Source organism: Hyperoodon ampullatus, assembly GCF_949752795.1.
Source record: "Hyperoodon ampullatus genome assembly, chromosome: 1".
In the NCBI taxonomy this organism is placed as follows: Eukaryota; Metazoa; Chordata; class Mammalia; order Artiodactyla; family Ziphiidae; genus Hyperoodon; species Hyperoodon ampullatus.
The window spans coordinates 175,226,501-175,239,068 of NC_136914.1; positions in this window are offsets into that span (position 1 = coordinate 175,226,501).

Here is a 12,568-nt window from a genome sequence, read left to right on the forward strand (position 1 = left end):
TATTTGATTAAGTCATTAACTTCTCCCAGAAATCCACCTGCATTCTGATTCAAGATGGTTGATCAAAAAAATTTTAACTCTCTTTCATTCAAATCTCATCAGATTTATTGGAAAACTATAAAAGTAAATTCAGAGTAACCTTGGAAAGTCAGGAGGAGTGCCACTAGCACAGCAGAATGGTAAGGATTTCTGGAGCTTGACAGTGAAACCCAGCAGGTATGATGCCTCTATAACGTCATCAGGTATCAGGGAGCATTTATATACAAAGGGTTTATCTGGAAGAATGTGAGGATAATGCTAAGAGATATAAAGGGACAGAATCAGGAAGAAGGATCTGAATGTGGTAAAATTTCACCTGGAAATTATTTCAAAGACAAACTTTGCATCAGTTCCCCAATTATAGAGCATCTGACTCCAAAAATTTCTCAGAGGAAGATATCCCAAGGTAACTGTATAGGCCTAAAAAGTAAGCAAGTGATAAAGGCAGACAGAAGTGATGAGGAACTTTCCTACTCAGAGAAGGAGTCACTCACCTGACGGGAGATTCAACCCACCCAATCTGAGGAAATTAAAATTTTGTATTCAGAGCTAATAAGAGGTTTTTGACTGAATAAACTCACCAAAAACTGGGAAGAGAAAGAAGAGACCCTAAAAAAAAAAAAAAAAAAAAAAAAAAGATGAACACAGACTATCTAAATGGCAATAAGAAGCCAACTGGTATCAGCAACAAAGGGAGCTTGAAGCAAGAAGCAATGTCCTAGCATTCTGGGGAAAGAATGCTTTGAATCTTGTTTTCTGTCCCCATCCAAAACAGCACTCAGGGCTTTCCTGGTGGCGCAGTGGCTGAGAGTCCGCCTGCCGATGCAGGGGACATGGGTTCGTGCCCTGGTCCGGAAAGATCCCACATGCGGCGGAGCGGCTGGGCCCGTGAGCCGTGGCCGCTGAGCCTGCGCGTCCGGAGCCTGTGCTCTGCAACGGGAGAGACTGCAGTGGCGAGAGGCCCGCGTACCGCAAAAAAAAAAAAAAAAAAAAAAAAAAAAAAACAGCACTCAAGTGTGAGGACTAGATAAAGGCATTATTATTATGTAAGGAAGGAACATTTTCCACCCACAAACTTTTTCTTAATGAATTACTTGAGAATATATTCTTACAAAACCAAAAGTAAATCCAAGAATAAAGAAGATGTGGACTTCACAAATATTATGGACTAAAACACTTGTAAATTATATTACTGTCTAAATAATGATTAATATGATAGTTGTGAATTTTAAGACAATGATTGAGGAATGATTGGTAAAAACATGGAGACAACACAAAATTATAACAAAATGAAAGTAAAAATCTAGATGATTTCAACAACATGAAATGGCCTTGAACACAGGAAAGAGATAATATACAGCTAAGACTCTTGTCTTGGTTTGTGGGAGAAACTGAAATATTTTAAACACTGTGAATATGTGTATTAGTTTCCTAGTGCTGCCGTAATAAATTATCACAAACTGAATATGAAATAATGAAATTTATTCTCTCACAGTTCTCAAAAATCAAGGTGTTGGAAGTGTTGGTGCCTTTTGGAGGCTCTGAGGGAGAAATATGTTCCATGCCTCCCTACTAGCTTTTTGTGGCAGCCAGCAGTTCTAGGTGTTCCTTGGCTTGTAGATTCATCACCTCCTGTCTCTACCTCCATCCTTCCTCTCTGTGTGTCTTTCACTGTCTCTTATTAAAACACCCATATTTGGCTTTAGAGCCCATCCTAACCCAGAATGATATCATCTTGAGATTCTTATACAAATTATACCTACCAAGACTCCTTTTCCAAATAAAGTCATATTCACATGTAGACATGTCTTTTGGGAGGTCACATTTCAAATTCTACAATGTCTTAACATTTGTTGAAAAACAAAAATAAACTTTTATAGTATTTACAATATATCAAGCACTACATGTTTTATATGTATTAACTGATATAACCTTCCCAGTAAAACTATGAACTATGTGCTATTATATCTATATCTATGTGCTATTATATGTTTACTGATAAGGTAATTGAGGCACAGAGAGTTTAAGTAGTTTGCCCAAGGTCATACATGTAGTTAAGTGGTAGAGTAAGGGTAAGAATCTATGAGTTTGGCTCTTGAACTTATACTCTTAACCACTGTTTGTTAAATTTAAATTCAACAAATGAATTGCACAGAAGAAGAGAAGTGGAATATATGACATCCAAACAACTAAGAAATTAAACTGCAACAAAGAGTACTACATCAATTTTATAAAAGGTGGAAATACTCAGAAGGAGATCTCTCCAAAAAAGAGATAGCATGGAGAAGAAATCAAAATAAGAAAGTTGATATCAATTCAAGTAAAATATAGAAATTTTAAAAAGAACAAAAATAATTTAAAACAAATTCCTACAACATGTTGTTCAAGAGACAGCTAAGTCAAGTGACATATAAATGTGGGAAGTAAAGTTATACGAAGAAATATTACAGTGAAATTTTAACAAAACTAAAGAGTTGCAATGTTCTTTACAGACTGGCCAGAGAATATTTTTAAATGTACATCAGATTGTGTCATCCCCATGTTCAGAGCCTTCCAATGGCATCTTGCTGCCTTTGAATAAAATATCAACTCCTTCAATGGCAGATAATGTCACAAATCATCTGTTTGGTCCCTGCCTAACTTTACACGTTATATCCCCCTCTCCCAATTTCCCCTCACTCTCTATGTTCTGAGTCCACTGAGATTTTTGTTCCCCAAACCTTTCTGTACACTCTACCTTCTCTCTGCCTAAGATACTCTTCCTATAGCACAACTTTGGCTTGGTTTCTATTCATCATTAAGATCTAAGGTCACAGATCACTTCATCAGGAAGTCCTCCCCAAATTACCTAAAGTAACCCATCATTATGCTCTAGCACTTTGCCTTAATTATTTCTGTTCCAATTATTTCAACTACTTGATCTTACTTGTTTGTTAAAGTCATTTATAATCATGAAGTGATCCACTTTATAGCATAATTACCTATTAAATGAATCCTCCTTTAGTAACACTACAATAATCCACTCTTCCAGGAATCCAGGAAGTCTTATACACAATGGCACCTAAGGTCAGTCTTAGAAGATGAACTAGGGTTAGTCTTCAAGTTAGGTGAATAGTGGTAATTTGTGGTTATATAATTAAGTAATTTAAGTTACTTAAATATATAGGTATTGAGACTTAGAGAACAGTTGCTTGAGATGTCATTGACTCTCTTTCAGTCATATCTTTAAAAAAATCACCAATGCTATTATTCTGAATATCATTTGTTTGACCCTTTAGGTCTACTCTACATCCTTCTCCCTTTTTCTTGATGCCTGGAGGGCAGACCAAATCTTGTTTTCTGACTTCCATTTGGAAGGCCAGAAAATGCCAAGAGTACTTGTTTTCCACTACAATTATTGAGTGCCTATCATGTGCTAAGACTGTTATTGACCATGAGGACAGTGCAGTGAACAAAGTAGACAAAAAACCATTGCCACTGTAAAGTTACATCTTAGTTGGAAATGACAATGAATAAAATAAATGTTCAAAATTATATGAGTCATAGCAATAATAATTGTGAAAAAAGTGAAGTGGGGGGATAACAGTGTTGAAGAACTTTGAAATTTAAAGTGGGGTGGTCATGGGTCTTGCAGGACCTGAAGGGCCACTGTAAAGAGTGTGGATTTTACTCAGTGTGAATAAAAGGAGAACACTGTGGGGGGTGAAATTGTGACACAATCTCTTTTAACTTTAATTTGTTATTGTGTATTTGCTTGTTTTATAGTGTGTATGTGTGTGTGTATTTAAAATAGACTAAAGGAGGGCAAGCAAAAGGATAAATAAAACCTATTCAAGAAGTTAATAGCAATCATACTGGCAAATGATAATGATGGCTAAAACCAACTTAGTTGCAATGGAATTGTTGACAATGTGGTATGAAATGGTCAGATTCAAGACATAGTTTGAAAGTAGAGTCAATGTGACTTTCTGATAGCTTAATCATTCAACACATAGTTATTGAGTGCTTACTATGGGCTAGGCATTATGCTAGGTGCTTGAGTTAGAACAGTGAACAAAATAGAGATCGTTGTTTCTTTAGAACTTAAAATATAATAATATACAGGCAATAAACAGTGAACAAAGCTATAAACAACAAGGTACTACTGTATAGCACAGGGAAATATACTCAATATCTTGTAATAACCTGTAATGGAAAAGAATCTGAAAAAGAATATATATACATACACACAAATATATATATATATATATATATATATATATATATATATATATATATATACACACATATATATACATATATATCTGAATCACTTTGCTATACACCAGAAACTAACACAACATTGTAAATCAACTATAATTTTTAAAAAATGAACAAAACAAATAGATAAAGTATATAGTATGTTACATAGTAAGTGTTACGGATAAAAAAATGATAAAGGGCTTGAGTGAAGAGAGGCAACAGGAGTGTTTAGAGTAATAAATGGTCGGAATGTGCCTGGTTGAACAGGCGACATTTGAGTGAACATTTGCAGGAAGAGAGGGAAACAGACAAGCTGATATTTGACGGAAGAGATCTCCAGGCTGAGAGAACAGCTAAAGCAAAGGCCACGTCTTAGGTGCATGCCTGGGGGCTTACGGAACCAGAGGAAGGCTGGTGGGGCTGGAACAGATTAGTAAGAGACAGATATTAGGACAGGATGTCAGAGGAGAAATATACTGGGTTTTGCAAGCCATTGTAAGGACTTACACTCAGTGCATTGAGAGTCACTACAGGGTTTTATGTGGAGGAGTAGCAAGGTTTAATGTTTGTTTTAAAAGGAGTACTCAAGTTGCAGTATTGAGAATAGGCTCTGGAAGTCAAGGTTTAAAGCAGGTAGAGTGGCTGTGAGGTGGGGTGTGTGAAAAAGAGAACAAGTCAAGGGCAAAATCGCATTTAAAGGAATGGAAAAACTGGGAGGAAAGTAAGTTATAGTGAGGATTATAAGAAGATTAGGATCTATTGTTGAACATATTAAGATTGAAATAACTAGTAGAGATTCACTCTTTACTTTTTTTCCATGTGGAGGAACTTCTGGTCTCTATCATTCCCACAGCAGGAAGTTATTTAACAGATGATTTGACATGCTGAGCTTAGTCATCCCTTTTATTCTCTTATTTTGGGAACCATTTTATTTGCAGGAAAAAAATGCATTCTCTAATTCTCTGTAATGTAAGTGAAAAAGTCAAGCCCTCAATGAAAGTGTCCATGTCTGTTCAACAATTGTGTTTGACTAGATGAGTAAATTTACAACTTTGGTGAAGAGTTAGTAAGCCTTATTTGCTGCAGTTCCATAGATGCTTTCTCTAAAGCCCTTTATAGAGAATGAAAATTACGATTTGAATCTCAATATGATAGTCCCCATGTCAATCTGTCAACCCTTTTGAAACATAAAGATTTTTAAAAATGAATATAGAGGGAATTTTACACTAAAGATTATTATTAAGAGGCAACCTTCACATCCAAGTCTTCTCAATTTTGAAGGTAAAATTGAATTTGACCTTTAACTAAAGATCAATTCCACTGGGTAATCAATTTGGACCGATTCCACTGGAGAACACCTAAGAGTATTCTGGCATTGTAAATGACCATTAAAAGCCATCAGTGCTATAATTCTTTTAGAAACAGATAGCTTTGTGAGAGTCATATGATGGTTATTGCTTTATGATTTAGATATTATTTAATGAACAGTTGGAAATATCTATCAAGTCTAACTTGACAAAAGAGGACAGAGAAGACCTCCATCTTAGCCAAGACTACTTGGGAAAAGTGCTGTAATTTCCAAAATCATACCCTTCAAAGTGACAATAATAGCATATTATCCATTTGCTTTACATCTTTTACTTAAAATTATCAAAACACTGCAGTACATGACTTCAGTCTTACGTGTTAATGAGAATCACAGCTATAAATCATTAGGACTGCTCATCACCATCATCAGAGGTCACTCTAAGTGAGGGGTTTTAGCCTGCTTGTGCCATGGACCATTTTAGCAGTCTTTTGAAACTGTCTTAGAATAATAGTTTTAAATGCATAGAAGCCCAAGATAAGAACCTTAAAACATACAGCATTTTTTCAAGTGTAACTAATTTCTGATTATGCTTAAATGTTATATCTATTCACAAGTTTGTAGACATTTTTCAAGGAGAATAGCATTATTTTATTAGTTACCTAACATTAGCTTATCAAATTTTTATTTTATGTTGCTCACAATGTATCACAAAAGTTACATTGGTTATAAATATCTCATGGCTGATGTAAACAACTCTTTGATTGTTTGGATTTCTTTTTGTTCTTATTGATCCAAGTCCCTATAAAGTAATATTATTGGTAGTAGCTTACAATTTATAGAAAACATAATCGTTTTTATGTCTTCCACTAAATATGTGCACATTTATATTTATTACTTATTTAATTTATGTTTCTTGAGCACATTATCATGGGCCCAGACACTCTTCAAGATGTTAGGGATTCAGTTCCAAGTAAGACAAAATTAAAGAAAGTAAGGGAAAGAAAACAAAGTGATGGACGAAGAATCAAAGAAAAGAAGGAAAGAGGAAGGGAAGAGAAGCAAATATAATGTTAAATAAGGCATAATGAGAACATAGAAAGTAACAAGAGCTGAGAGTGAGATAGGTGGTCAGGAAAGCACTCTGAGGAAATGACATTTGAAAAAAGAAATTAATAAATCAACCTGATATATGTATTGTTTATATAAAATGTTTGAACAAAGCATGAGCATGTTCACAGGCAAGTACCAAGTGTTTTTCTTTAGACGGAAAAAAAAAAAAAGGAAGCTCCCTATATCTACCATTCCCCATGAGGCAACATTGAGGACCTTTACTACAGGGTCATATCTGGCAAAGTTGAAGCAATGGCTGCCCCACTTTCAGTCTAGATATAAAGAGGAGGCACCAGGAGAAGAAGTGGGCAGGCTCCCCAGAAGCATTTGACTTGAGTAGGTCTCTCCATGGTTTCAGCTATGCTCGAGGTACCTGCATTACTATTACTTCATTTTTCCTTCCTCCTAGCTCCATTTGCTCCAAAAAGTCAATTCCTACATCAGATGGTGAGGGCCATGCTCCCTCAGGAATTTGTAGGGAAGAATCCTTCCTGGTCTCTTCTAACTTCTGGTGATTTGTCAACAGTCCTTGGCATTCCTTGGCACGCAGCTAACAGCACTTCAACTTTTGCTCTGTTATCATATGGCGTTCTCCCCTCATGTGTCTCTGTCTTCACATTGTCTTTTTATAAGGACAATAGCCATATTGGATAAAGGACCCATCTTATTCCAGTATGACCTAATCTTAACTAATTACATCTATAATGATCCTGTTTCAAATAAGATCATTTTCTAAAGTACTAGAGGTTAGGAATTGAACATACATTTTAGGGGGAACACAATTCAAACCACAATGGTCATTTCTAGAGTTCACACAAAAATTTGAAGTACTTAGCAATAAAACAGAGTAGAAAGAGTATAGGCTAGAAATTTAGATAGCTAATTATTTGACTTTTTGAGTTACCATTTGTTATGTTGATCTTAGGAAGGTTGCAAAAATGTCTAGACTCAGTTTTTTGATCAATAAAATGGTGGTATTGTGTACTTTGCAGAACTGTTGCTAAGACAGAAATAATGTAAATAAAATGGGAATAGAAATAGAAACTCAAATTCCCGTTCAGTTGATCTTATAACTATTTTTTACATTCAAAAACTAATTATAAGACTAAACAGAAAGGTATTACAAATTGTCCAAACTTAGGAAAAAACAGGGGTCCTTAATCAAAATTGTATTTAAGTTAAAACAAAAAATAAATACATTTTTCTATTTCAAGTTCAGAATTCCAAATTAAGATGTATACTTGATACACTTCCAGAGAAAATTGAATTGAATAAAACCCATTAATGACATAAACAGTTCAGGAATCACCAGAAAAAAATGTCCAGGTTGTTGACCTGAAAGATAATAGTCAGTAGAGGTGCCAAAAAGAGATCAGTATTTCCCGGAGAATTACTTATCTTGAAGTTAAAGCCATGGCCTGTAATTAAGAACATACTCTATAACAGGCCTGTGCTGACTACCCTATATAAATTATGTCTACCTCTGGTAGTCTATCATAGCAGTTTGTTCTTTCCTTTACAGCATCGATCTCAATTTATAATTTATAAATTACATACTGTGTTTACTTCTCTGTTTTCCACACCAGATCTTAAGTGTCATTGTCACCCCTAACACAGTGACTGTCACATAGAAAGGGTTCAATAAATATCAATTTAATGATTAAATGAATTGGTGAGTTTATGGATGAATAAAAGCATTATTACTCTCTCCAGACATTCTAACAGATTTGTCTTCATCAAAGACAATACAATAAATTGTATATTTATTTACATGTCCATTGCATAGTGGTGCTGGAAAAAATGCATAAAATATTGCTGGCAAAATAATTTAAAATTTCCAGTGACAACATATTTTGTATATCAGTGATATCTGTTACTTTTTATAATTCTTTCTTTTGTATCCAAAGAAAGGTAGACATCAGAGCTTTGGTAATGGAATATTGAAAAAGCAGAAAAGCAAAAAAAGCTAACAATAAAAACAGGATATAGTAGAAGAAAATGAAAATGAATAAGAAAAAGTCAAATAAGATATAGGTAAAAGTGAGTGGCTAATTGAACTAAAGTCTGAGAAAATAATCAGATCATTATACAGAAGAAAAAACAAAAAAGAAGACTGACATCAGTACACAAATAAGCCAGGTCAAAAAAGTTGTGTAACATTCCATATTTCCACAATTTGGCCCAAAGAAACATGTGCTAATAGTTTTCTCCATTGCCAAGCTTGTTGGTTAATATTCCTGGTGAATTTCTATCTTACAGTACTTGACTCTGTCCTCCTCTCTACCTATAACCCCTTCAGCTGCCTATCACTAGACTTCTCATTGTATTCATCTTTCAAGACCCCAATGAGACTCCAATTTCTCCATTACAACATTTCCAGTTTATCCGTTAAAAAAAGTTGAGACTCGGGAAAAGAGACAATGCAAGTGTACACATTTGGTGACAGCACTAGCACTAGAACACAAAGGGAGTGTTCTTTCCACAGCGTTACAAGGTCTATGATTTGTAACATCCTTTGCTCCAAGGTTTGAAGTAGCATACATGATCCATCAGTTGAGCCAGATCATGTCTACATGGGTCAACCTATGGAACAGGAAACCTTAGTGGGAATCCACTAGATTATAGTTACTATCAAATCAGAGGTAAACACTATAAAGCTGTCTACTATATCTTCCCAAGTATGCAGAATGAAGCAGATGGGAAAAAACCCCAAAGCAGTAGAGCTGTTTAAAATAAAAATGACCGAAAAGTGCATAATACTTGACAACTCTTCATATCAAAGGATACATTTGCAGGGTATGCAAGAATATTGGATGAGCAAATTCCTGTTCAACCATGCAGTGATTTGCAACACAGTAAGGAAAGCGTAATCTTAAGAGGGTGATTTCCTTTTTCCCTTTAGTACTGAACATAAATTTCATTAATTCTAATATGTGCCTTTCAAGGGCAAATATATCCATGGGCATCCCGGAGACACTCAACAGTATTTTTAATTTAGAAAAGTAGTATAATTACACAATATAAAATCAATATCTATTGGTTATTAAAACATTTCATTCAAGTTTGACATTTATAGGATTTGGATGGCATTTTTCTTCATTTACATTACTTGAAGATCTGAATAAATGACTATAAGCTATAGGAACTTGTTTAGGAAGTACCTCTAAGGTACCTCTAAGGTCTCCAAAGGCAAAAAAACTCATTATTTCCTAATGTTGCCTGCAGACACTTCCATTTACTCAAGTATTCACTTGTTTATTTCATAAGCATTTATCAGCAGACGTTACTGGGCACTTCAGAAAAAAATGTCACAATACCTGTCTTCAAGGAAAACAAAGCTACTATGGGAAAACATAAAAATATGAATGTAATACTAAAATTACTTTGAGAAAATTGTGAATGAAGTACAGAGAGCACAGTTGAGGGTAGAATAGAAAAAATTAAATCTGCAAGGAAATGTCATTCTATGGAGGAGTCTCAGAAGACAACAGTGTATGTTGAAGAGCAAAGGCTTGGAGATTTGACACTGGATGGGCCCCAGCAGTATTGCAACACCTGCTCCATGATGCGAATTTAAAATAAAAACACTTAAAGATAAGTGAAACTCAGTGATCAAAAACATAAGATGAGTAAATATATTTTCAGGTAAGTATAAATGTCAGGTAAGCAGAGGTCCCAATATTAATATTGTCAAACAAAATTCAAGGCAAAGAATATTTTATAAGACAAAAGTAGTCATTTTATAGAAATAACATCACAATAATGTAAATTTACAATAATATAAATATCTCATAACAAATAAAGTTGGCTTAAAATTTATAGAAATTGAAATGTTATATTAATGGAAATTAATAGCACAATTATATATGTTTGACAAATCTAGTTAGTAAAATTTAATCAGTATATGAGTCATGAATTTATAATATTTATTACATACAGCATTATTTTGTTATCTGCTCATTAATGTTATGTTCTAAAATTTACTATCCATCACACTATATTATTTCATTATAATATACCAAATAATATAGTTGTTATTTTATTATATCTAATGTATATACATACCAAACATTCTATACTAGAAAGAAAAGATACCTTGCTGGGCATCACAGATCTTTTACAAAAACTGTGCATATACTAGGTCACCTCAAAAAACTCAATACATTTAAAAAGAAGTTAGTTTATGGGCTATATTATCTTGATTACAATGTAAAGAAACTGAATATTAATAAGAAAAGTATATATTTAAAAATGCTTAGAAAATAAAAAATATCATAAATAACTCTGAGCTCAAAGCAGAAATTAAATTTGTCATCACAACTATATAGACCACAGTGTAAATGAGTGTATGGTCTATTACATTAATGGAATACAGACAAATTTACACCTAGATGAAAATTTATAAACCTAAATGCACATATTTTATGCAAGAAATAATGGAAATGAAAGAACTGAATAATCAGCTCAAGAATTCATGACAGGGCTTCACTGGTGGCACAGTGGTTGAGAATCTGCCTGCCAATGCAGTGGACACGGGTTAGAGCCCTGGTCTGGGAAGATCCCACATGCCGTGGAGCAACTAGGCTTGTGAGCCACAACTACTGAGCCTGTGCATCTGGAGCTTGGTCTCTGCAACAAGAGAGGCCGTGACAGTGAGAGGCCTGCGCACCGCGATGAAGAGTGGCCCCTGCACGCCACAACTAGAAAAAGCCCTCACACAGAAACAAAGACCCAACACAGCCAAAAATAAATAAATAAATTAATTAATTTAAAAAAAAAATTCATGACAAACTAAAACAAAAAATAAGTGAGTAAAGCAGAATAAGGGAATTAATAAATAAGAAATACAAACAGAAAGGAATGAGGTAGAAAAACAAAAAGTAGCAGAATCAAAAAATAAAGATAAATAAATATGAAAAAGACTAGTCAAACCTAACAATGTTAATTGAAATAAAGAAAATGAGAGTGAAGGAAGTCACAACTATGATGCATTAGGAATAAAAAGAATTATGTTAAGATCATAGACAATATTATTTTCAATGTAAAAATCACTATAAACTAAAAATTGGAAAATATATCATATAATATAAAAATATATTAATTATCAAAGTAATCTGAGACATAAAAATCAAATGAAGACTAACAGCAAATATGAAACTATAAAAAAAGTCTCCTAAAAATGATGCCAAGGAAAGATGATTCAGATGATTTTTATGGGAAAGTTATGTCCAGATCAGTCTAATGCTATTTAGGCTGTTTCAAAACATAGAAAATATTTTATGAAGTGAACAAAAGATGGACACAAAAAAACCTTCAAATTAGCATATAAAAATACACTATATTGCCACAGTTTTAGAATTGTAGATTTGAAGATCTTCAAGAAAACACTATCAATTTTTGCCTGGTATCATACTAAAGCAGCAATATTAGATGATGAAATGGACTGAGTCCAAAAAATTCAAGGGCAATTCCTTATCTTATATTAATGTATTATGTGCACATATCAATTGTTCAAAAGAGAAAAGCCAGGTGGATATTTTCATAGTTGCCCAAAATGCATTTGATAAAATTAACTATTTGTTTCTCATAAACGTTTAAGAGACTATTTCCTGATACATTAAGGAAACTCTATATCAAAAATATAGACAAGACAGCTTAAAGAGAAATAGAAGCATACATATTGGCAAATAAAAACCCAAGTAACTATTATGTATAGATGATATAATTATGCAATAGAATCAAATGAAAAACAATTACAACAAATTGAAGTGCTTTTAGAATTATTAAAATACTTAAGTTGTAAGGTGCATTCACGTCTTATTTGTGGTTTCAGTGTGAATCCTCCATACTCAATATTTAAATCTGTCC